Here is a 10,884-nt window from a genome sequence, read left to right on the forward strand (position 1 = left end):
AAGAACAAGGTCTCAATGTTCCTCCCAATTTCACACAGTATACTCTTCAAGATCGGAAGATTGTTCTTCAACAGCCCATGCGACAAAAACCAAGCATACCAGGGATTTCATACAATGGTCCAGAAGATGCAAAAAAGATTGATATTGCTAAGCCAGGAGAAGAGCCTCGCTATGTGTGGATTGCCACAGACTTGTCCTTAGATGAGGAGAAGTTATTAATACAAACAATAAAGGAGTATCGCGATGTTTTTGCTTGGAGTTATAAAGACCTCAAAGGAGTTGATCCAAGCATATGTCAGCATACAATTCCATTGCGAGAGGATGCAAAGCCCTCCAAGCAACGTCCTTATACTTACAATGAAAACTTCGCACGGAAGATAAAGGAAGAAATAGACAAGCTCTTAGAGGCAGAATTTATCTATGAGATTGAACACACTGAATGGGTCTCCCCTATTGTAGTGGTGCCCAAGAAAAATGGAAAACTTCGAGTATGTGTAAACCTCAAGAAGGTAAATGCAGCTACTGTGCGTGATCATTACCCACTTCCAATCACGGATCATGTTCTGGAACGAGTTGCAGGGAAAAAGGCATATAGTTTCTTGGATGGATTCTCCGGTTACAATCAAGTGTCAATTGATCCAAAGGATCAACACAAGACAACCTTTGCTACTAAAGATGGCATCTTTGCCTATCGTGTTATGCCATTTGGTCTAACAAATGCACCAGCAACCTTTCAGAGGTTAATGAGTCATGTATTCAAGGAGTACCTTAGGCAATTTCTTGAGATTTTCATGGATGATTTATGTGTTCACTCACAAGAGCGTGATGATCATATAGAACACTTGAGACTTGTGTTTTAAAAGTGTCAACTTTATCGTATATGCTTGAATCCTGACAAGTGCAAATTCATGGTAAGACAAGGGAAAATTTTGGGCCATATTGTTTCTCGCAATGGGATTTCAACAGATATGGATAAAATTGATGTCATTGTCTCATTACCTCGGCCTATCAACCCTAAAGGGGTACAAACATTCATGGGACATTGTGGCTATTACCGTAGATTCATCTACATGTACGCTATCCTAGCCAGACCATTATATGCTCTTCTTGTAAAGTTTAATTGGACTGATGAGTGTGAGGAATCCTTTGAAAAGTTGAAGCAAGCATTAGTGACTGCACCCATTTTACGGGCACCAGATTGGAACCAAATCTTTCATGTCCATATTGATGCTTCAAACTTTGCAATTGGATGTATTTTGGCTCAATCGGGTGAACATAATAAGGATTTCCCAATCTCATATGCTAGTCGACAGTTGAACAATGCTGAGAAGAATTACACCACAACAGAAAGAGAAGGATTGTCCATGATATATGCAGTGAAAAAGTTTTGCCATTACCTTTTGGCAAACAAATTCATATTTTTTGTGGACCATCAAGCATTGCTATATTTGGTGAATAAACCTTGTGCAACTGGAAGGATTGTAAGGTGGTTTATCATCCTTCTTGAGTTTGATTTTGAAGTGGCAGTTCGAAAAGGAACAACTCATCTAAGGGCAGATCATTTGTCTCGAATCACCTCTGGCGAAGCTCCTGTGGGTGTGGATGATAATATGTTAGATTCAACACTTTTCCTTGTAGAGACAGCTCCTAGATGGTCTGAATCCATTTTAGAAATTTTGACAAGTGGGCAGATACAACTAGCGGGTCCTAATGTGGACCTATGGCGACCGTTCAAGTTAATCTCAGGAAGATTATATTGTTAGGGTAATGATGGAGTGTTGCGGCTTATACCTAACCCCGACCAATATGAGGAAATCTTGGAATGGGCACATGCGGGTATCGATGGAATCCATGCATCAGCTACTACTTGTGTGCGACGTATATCTCAGGATGGACAATGGTGGCCTACCATGCATGCAGATGCTGAAACATTTGTTCGTAACTGTGCTTCATGTAAAATTCAAAAGCCAATTCATAATGTCACATTATTCCAACTTTCAACTACACCAAGTTGGAGTAAGTATATTGTGGACTATCTTCAGCATGGTCATACGGATCAAAAAATTCCTAAACATCGAAAGCATGCTATTAAAATTGAAGCGGCAAACTATATGCTGATAGAGGGCCAACTCTACAAGAGGGGCAAGGATGGCAACTTACGCATGTGTGTATGTGAAGCTAACTATCTGAAAATCTTAACTCATGCACATGCAGGTGTTGGGGGTGGACACTTTTCTGGCAATACCACAGCTAAGTTGATTAGGTGGTCTGGGCTTTGGTGGCCAACCTTACAAATGGACGTCGAAGAATATGTGAAACGTTGTGACGATTGTCAAAGGACCAAACCTCCCATCACAAAGGACAATATGCCATTGCGGCCTATGTTAAGCACACGTGCTTTTGCAAAATGGGGTATTGATTTTGTCGGTCCCATTAAACCTCCAGCTCGTAACACGCATGCTGAATATATTATAGTCGCAACAACTGACTATTTGAGCAAATGGGTTGAGGCAAAGGCAACAGTCAAAAATGATGCCAGAACCACAGCCAAGTTCTTGTATGAGTACGTGTTTACACGCTATGGCTTACCTATTGAGATCGTTAGTGATCAAGGTGTACACTTTGTAAATGAAGTCATAGAATTTTTGCTTCAAGAATTTATGGTAATTCATAAGCGTTCTGCACCCTATCATCCCCAGACCAATGGACAAGCCGAGAGTACTAACAAGATTCTCTGCACAGCACTCACAAAGATTGTTGAGGGACATAGGACTGATTGGGAGCAAAAGTTGCACTCAGTTCTCTGGGCATATAGGACAGCCTATAAAACATCTGTGGGCACAACCCCATTTGAGCTTGCTTTTGGGTTAGACGCAATTCTTCCCATTGAATTTCTTGTACCTACTCTACGAGTAGCTAAACAATTGGATTGGACTGGTCATGAGCTTTCACAACGCGTTGATGAATTGGAAAAGCTTGATGAGACCCGCTTATTGGCGGTAATGGGGATGCATGCCGAGAAGAGGAGACAGAAGCAATGGTATGATAGAAATGTAACAACTGGCCGATTCAAAAAGGAGACCTTGTGCTCTTGTACACACTTAAGAAGCATAAGAGAAAGCTCAAGAAACGTGGCCTAGGACCGTTTGTGATTAATGAGCTTACTCCAAGTGGTGCAGTGCGTTGCCTAACTTCATTAATGGAAGTCGTCTCAAGAAATACAATGAACCATTAACTGAAGCCATGCTTCAACAGATGCATGCTGCACAAACACGGAAAGAAGCACTTGACGTACTTAAACGTCAGGCTCAAGAGGAGGCTAAAGCTAGAGTTGCAAAAGCCAAGGAGCGTCGCAAAGCTTCTATGTTGGCCATACAGTTGGCTACTGATGAACCATATGTCGATCCATTCAATATTCAAGTGTGCCTTCATCTTCATGAGACTACCTACTTTGTCTCTGCCTTAATTGACTCTGGTGCGGATTATAATGTTCTCTCGTTTGACACATGGATAGCCTTGGGTCAACCACCACTTGTGCAAATTCCTGTTGACTTACGAAGCTTCTCAGGAGAAGATAACCCTATAGAGGGAAAATGTGTCATTATGATGACCATTCAGGATCACCAGATGTCAGTGCCCTTTTATGTGGCACGTAAGTCCAAGGCAGTAGTAGAGGTGGTTCTCATGGTTAAGTGCTACCAATTGCTCATTAGATTGGAAGAATAGACAATACAAGTTGCAAATTGATTCTGATTGCATCTTGGGATTTGCTACTCCACGAGCTTTATCTTGTCAAAGGGGTAATGTTTCTACCTTACCCAACCCACTCTCAAAATCTGCTCTTGAAGCTCCAAAACAAATGATGTGGATAATTGATGAGTACTCAAGTGAGGGCCATGGCTGGCATGTTCCAACTACTCTAGTTGCTGCTCAAAGAAGGCCAGGCAAGAAGGAATTATCAATGTGGCTACCCAAAGATGCGTACAAACTTGTACCATCTAGTCCAGTTGCTAAGCCTCTTAAGAAGCACATCATTTCCAAGCCTAAACCTCGGATTGTTACTCGATGGGTCCCAAAACATGTTCTTAAAGCACAAGGCTATTATGAGGGTGCAACAGCAATTTGGCTTCCAAAATGCCATGCTTTGCTAGGGGTAAAAGAGTGTTTCAGAAAGATTCCAAAAGCCACCCTTGATTTTCCATATCAGTGGGTGCAAAAGAAATCAACACAAACTATTCAAGATAGGATAGGTGGCTGTGATAGCACCTACAAATCTACTTGTGTTGATCTTCCTAAAACATGTATTGAAACACCGGTTGTCCCGATTTCTCCTTGTTACACAATTCAACCATCAACTTGTGTACCTAAGACAAGTCCAAATGAGTCTCATTTGAGCATAGATTCTAGCATTTCAATGCCTAAATCCTCTTATCTTGCTCAAATTCCAAGACAATTGCTAAAGTTCCCACCTCTTAAAAAGGATATACCTAAAACCAAAGATAAGGCATTAACACTACAATTGAAGCTCTTTGGTAGATCAATGTTTGAATAATGTAGTTCCTTATGCTTTTAGAAGATGTGTACTTTTTGAGATAATCTTGTTTTTGATTGGAATTGTAATGATGGATATGAGTGATCTAAATTTCATTGTTCTACGTCCAGATAACTCCTGATCGAGATACATGTCCACCATGCATTGACCCTGATAGTACTCGACCTGATCATCGCGGGGGTTATAGCGCTCCTCCGTTTCAAACTCATTCTAGGTACTTCTATGCTCCCTTAGGTGAAAATTGCTGTGGGCATCACTTTGTCACGTTATTCTATCAACAGCATCACCCATTTCCACATTGTCAAGAGTGTGCACGGCTCGTATTGGGAGAAGCTTCACATATTTGTTGGATATGCCGCTCTTACTTTAGACGATATGGCACGGGCTTAATGAAGCAAATTGTGGGAATTACACCCCAATGCCATAATCTTCTTAATGTGAGAATACCAGAGAGAGGACCAAATCAACGTAGATTACCTGAGGAGGTTCAAGCACAACAATGGAGGGATACAAGCTTAAATGACTTGCAACCACCGATCTTGCAAGCCCTCCTTCCCCAAGCCTCAACATGTCAATATTGGATTAATATAAGTACCTATATTGCGCAGTTCCAAAATCGAAATTGTCTCCTTAACCTTCCCATAGAACCAATGCCATATTTTAGTGAGGAAGCACTCCTTCCTCTACCACCTTCTCCAGAGGCCGGTTTTTGTGAGGGGTTGTCCCTGCATCCTGAGGAAATTGATACCATCTTTCCAGCAGACGAGGACACGGATCCACCACCAGCGCAAGGGTAAGCTCGGTGACTCCATAATAAGATCGACAAGCCAGGGCACTTTTCTCCCATTGGGTTTTTCCCCTCGGCTATATTCGGTGATTGGCACCAATGGCAAATTTTATTCTTTTCTTTTCTTTTCTTGTTTGTTAATAAAAATTTTGCAGAGATCTCCGCTAAAAAAAGAGAATCAAACATGCCCCAATAGTCCACCTACCGTGCACACAAATTAGGAAGGGAGGAGACATGCTACGCCTACAAAGATCAAGGAGGAGCAATCTGCACAAAATCAGCAATGCATCAATGTAAACGAACAACATCAACAGGGCACTACAACAGGTGTATTCAAATCTTAATCTTTATTTCTTTATGTTCTTTTATCTTTTGGATATATGGTTTGCAGGTTCACACAATGTTGGCTGGTTTAAGTTTTTGATTAGTTGTTAAAATATGGTGAGTGAATTCTAGAGTCTTAGAAGACTTAGTAAAAGATATTTCTATCTAAAGACAGTGTAGGATATATACCAAGGGAGTATGCCAAGTTCTTATGCTTTCAAGGTATATTAGTTATCCCTAGTGGTAGCTACAACTTAGGTATGAGCTAGGTGCTAGGAGTAATAAAAATTTACGAAAATATACCCTAAAAATATATATATATATACAAAGTAAATTGAGACATGATGTGTCTACAGCCATGTGGAATGCTTGGTAGAACTTGGGGTTGTCTTAGCACCTTGGGGCCGATGCCTTGGTTTCCATGGGGTGAACACTGATGTCTAAAAGCTTCAGGAAAAGACCTTTGAGGAATCTATCGCCTTGATAGATGTTGGTAGGACTCTAGGGTACACTATGGGCCCTCGAGACCGATGCCCTCATCTTCATGGGGTACTCCTTAGGTCATAAAAGAAAGAAAAAGGGTCTGTCGCCCTTGAGATACTTAGCGGTCTTTAGATTCTCTTGGCGGAGGTCTCTTGGCCATTGCTTGGGTCTCTTTGGGATGGAACCTTAATCTTTATCACCTTCTATACACACATCAAAAAAAAAAGAAAAAAAAAAAAGAGAGAGTTCCAATCACCTTTGCTCATATTTAGGAGTAGGTTTGCCACTTAGGAATAACTTAAATACTTGTAGGACATTGAGACTGAGATCATAACCGGCGGTGTACAAAGCACACTTGCCTTTGCATAGCACTATCTACCACTTAAGTCTCACTTTGACTAGTCTTTACTCACCTATTTTAGTACTCATTAAAACTTTAATCAGCCCTGCACTTGTATGCTCACGTGTGTAATTATCATTGCTGGTTTTTCTTTTCTTTTCTTTTTTTCAATAAAAGACTTTACTTGTATCCATTGTTTTTTTGTTGCAGCTCTTGCTACTACTGCGCTCGAGGACGTGCGCAAAATAGGAAGGGGGGAGTGTTGCATGATCAATACAAGGATGCAACAAAAAAGACACTTAGGGCCCTTGAAAAGAGTTCCAAGTTGTAGATGAATGTGGGAGAGGGCTTGACAATAATCCCACATGGGAACTTTTGGGAGTTCTAGAGTTTTTGTATAAAAAGTGGCCCATTTGAGAGCTAGAGGGACTCTTTGGTCATTTGGTTGAGAGGCTCATAGAGAGAGCTTGCTCCATAGCTCCTTCTCATGTGCTCTCCCAAGGCTCTCCATCTCCATTCTTGCTTCAATCTTGTACTCTCTATTCTCTACATTTTCAATGATATGAGGTTATGGTCTACACACTTGCTAATCTAGATTTCTTAATGATGTTATCATGCTAAAATCTGATTTGTAGAGTGCATGTGATGAAGCTTGTGCATGAAATGATGTGTAGTTGAGGCTTGTGTGATAGCTCTTTGCATGTTAGATTCTTTGCATAAGTTGCATTTTTATGCTTAAGCGTAGCCTAATCTTGATGCTTTGATTATGTTAGATTGATTGCTTGAGTGTTGAAGAAGGATTGAGTAGGACTAGAAGTCATTAGTGTGTGGTTAACTAATCTTCTCCCATTCGGGATAGCCTCTATGCGCTAACCGGGTTGCATTCACGGATTGACAAAGTGTGTGGGTTGGAGTGTAGCCTCCGCTATGCTATGATGCCCCAAACAAACCTTATCTAGAATCTCATCCTGGAATGGAAGAGGGTAATGGTGTCTCTTAGTGGCAGCATTCAAAGGTTTATAATCAATGCACACCCTCCATTTATTACCCTTTTTGGGCACAATAACCACTGGCGATATCCATTCCGCATCATCGACCCGATATATAAAACCTGCTTTTAAGAGCTTATTGACTTCTGTTTCCAACACCTGTTTTTGAATCACGCTAAGTCTCCTCATCTTTTGAACCACTGGTTTGGCACCTTCCTTGAGTTTTATTTCATGAATGACCCTGTTTATCCCTCTCATCTGAGTATAGTCTTTGGCAAACAATTTTGGATACCTGTTAAACAAGGCTTCATAAGCATCTCTTTCCTGATCAGTTAAATCACTAGCCAACATTGCCATCAACTCTTCTTTAGGCACATTTGGCACATCATCAACCATATAAGGGTGACCTGTCTCACTTTTGCCTGCTTTTTCTTCATCATCCAAAGATATTTGCATAGCACACACATCCACATCAAGGTCAAGAAGACTTTGATCGTAAATGTTATCATCATCATAGGAAGAAGAACTACTGGAATCATCATCATAGGTATCCTGTGAAGAAGATGGCAATTTAAGTTCCATGTCTGGCTTCTCATCAATCTCGAGTACCTTACCTTTCCTCATATCATACCTGATCCGTTTATTCTTGGGCCTATCCACAAAAAGATCGATACATCCCCTGTACCAATCCTGTCGAGATCTCATGGCAATCAACCAAGGCCTCCCCAAAATGATAGGATATGCTCCAAGCTTCGCAGGCATAATATGAATATCCATAGTGGCTCGCTGCCCCAACACATTTAACTCCAAACCATGTATAACACCCAGACATTTAACCCGACTACTATTTGCCATCCTCACACTGAAAAGAGACCTGCCAATGAGTTCTAGCCCCAACAAATGCATAGTCTCCTCAGTCATCACACACACCTGTGCTCCACCATCCATATAGGCCTTGCCTACTCTTCTTTCATGCACACATCAGTGACTTTGTGAAGCTGCACTACATGTGCTTCTGGCTTCTTCACCTTGACTCGCTTCAGGCTAGCAAGTTTGTGCCAATGTCTTCTCACACTTGGACTCAAGTTTAAAAGCTGGCCATAGGTAATATCTGCTTTCTTCTTCTTTAGGTCTTCTAAAAGGCTATAAGCAGGTTGCCCTTCTCCTAGCTGGAAGTCGTCCATGGTGACCTTCCTTCTTCTCCTCTTTGCTTTAGCTTCACCTTGTTTACTCGACTCTCCTATTTCCATCGGTGCTTTCCCTTTATCCATGTCTTTTCTAGTCTTCATTCTTGACTTTTCTTCCCTACGGGCCTCTTCAGTTTCTGACTTTTGTGCTCTTTTCCTTTTGTATGCCAACACATCGGCCTCATCCTCCTCATCACCTTCTTCAACAGCTTCCAATATCCCAACAGCAAACTGTGGTGGTGCCTGGGCTTGATTTTGGCCCTGCTGGCTGCTGTTGCTGCGCTTGCCCTTGAGGTACCTGTACATTGACATTGCCCTCTCTCACATTATTTCTTTGCCTCGGGGCTATGGGATATATACCACCTGGCTCTCTTCTTGGTAAGGGACATTGGGGAGAATAATGACCCCTCTCTCCACAATTGTAACATTGGACATTTTCATTGCGAGGTCTTGGGGCTCGCTCTCCTTGAGGACGCCTCACCTGCTATTGTTGAATTGCTTGCATAGCAATATTAAGGCTTCCAATTTGGTCTGTTAACCTCTGTATTTCCTGTTGAAGGGTCTCTTGACCTTGAGTAGGATCAGCTACTTTTGGAGCTTCCACAACATGAAGCTCTCTTTCACGATGCACATCCATAGGTAGAGGCTTTACTAATTCTCCAAAGGGCACAAGAGACCCGCCATAATGGAAAGGAACATCCCTTTCTTTACTCAGCATTTCCTGCTTCCTTATCTTCTTTCTCCACTGCTCCTTGGCTATCCTCACAGCCTCTTCATACGTTCCTGGATCCTTGAGCTCTACCTTGTCTTTAATGCTCTTATGTAAAAGACACACAAACCTGTCCTTCTTCAAGAAACCAGGAGGTACTTGATTCTCTTCCAGGCCTCTTAAGATTCTCCTCCAGCAAGCTTCAAACCTGTTTACCTGTTCATTGATATCTCGGTCTTCTCCTTGCTGCAATCTACTCAATTCCTTCCATAGTTCCTCGGGAGCATCAGCTTTTTCAAATCTTCCTCTTAATGCTTCGCGAAGTTGAGCCCAATTACCTTTTCGCGCCTCGGTGAGCGTATCTTCGTACCATACTCGAGCCTCACCCTCCATTAGCAAGCTCACAAGACGTAATTTGAATCCATCATCATCTCTATTACTCTTCAGAGCGGTCAACTCGACATGTCGTATGAATTTGTCCACATCTTCGCCTTTTCCGCCCTTGAAAACCTCAAACGCCTCGCCAGCCATAGGCCTTGAGTTGATCTACAAGCGATTATCACCCTGTAGACCTCTTAGTTGAAGCTACCTTCCAATCCTCAGTGGGGGCACCAAAAAGGATGAGAGAAAGAAAACGGGAGAGTATCTACTGCCTCTATAGTATATTCCTCCTCACACACCTTGAGATGTATACACACACCCAAACAGAAAAAACTTATGATTACCCCCTTGGAACATCCAACAAAAGTCCTCCTAGATGACAACCACATCGCAATCATCCCAAGCCGACACCTTCCTTGCGAAGCTCATCTCAAGTAGATGTCCGTAGAACTCTCATATGCATAAAACGGAGTTCGGTAGGGGAAGATACCAGCCGTTGAAGGTAGGTAGGTTCACTAAAATGCCCAAAAACGCTCTCTGGAAAGTTTTTTTTTTTAGTCTAAAAGAGCCATGTACTTATTAGCGCAACCCTCTTGTACATCAATATTGCCAAGCTTGTAACTCGAGTGTCCAGGCTTCAACTCCAGAGCAAGAAAGTACACCGGTAAGCTCATAGTACCCACTTTACAACTGAATGGTCCCACACTTTATCGGACTCTCCATCCCATAGTGGCACTTAGAATAAAAGTTGCAGCCTCATGGCATACTTTGCCACCTTCAACTGGTCATATTTCTCTGCAAACTCAACCAAATGGAGTGCTGTAAAGCACAACACGTACACCATATACACCTCCATCAAGCAGGTGGTCTTACATAACATCCATCTACCTGCACACCCTCCAAATGAACTAAAACCAATGGAATTTAGGCTGCAATCACATAGCCTCAAACTTCAAACAGCCATATCTCACAGCCATGGACTTCAAAGGATAAGTTGTAAAGCACAATAGGAGGAGTACATCAAACACCATCATATGAGCTTACTGACCACCACTTTGGACACATGTTCACCTCTTGAATACATAAGCTCTCGGACATCATATAGCCCCCTTATGAACATAGGTAACCACAA

General features: G+C 42.0%; 1 pseudogene; it reads right to left on the minus strand.

Moving 5' to 3' along the window:
* Positions 1-8,434: 8,434 nt before the first annotated feature.
* Positions 8,435-10,181, minus strand: LOC147639531 (uncharacterized; annotated as a pseudogene).
* Positions 10,182-10,884: the final 703 nt, after the last annotated feature.

This window comes from Cibotium barometz, chromosome 4 (genome assembly GCF_041138505.1).
Source record: "Cibotium barometz isolate CiBa-2024 chromosome 4, ASM4113850v1, whole genome shotgun sequence".
Lineage (NCBI taxonomy): Eukaryota > Viridiplantae > Streptophyta > Polypodiopsida > Cyatheales > Cibotiaceae > Cibotium > Cibotium barometz.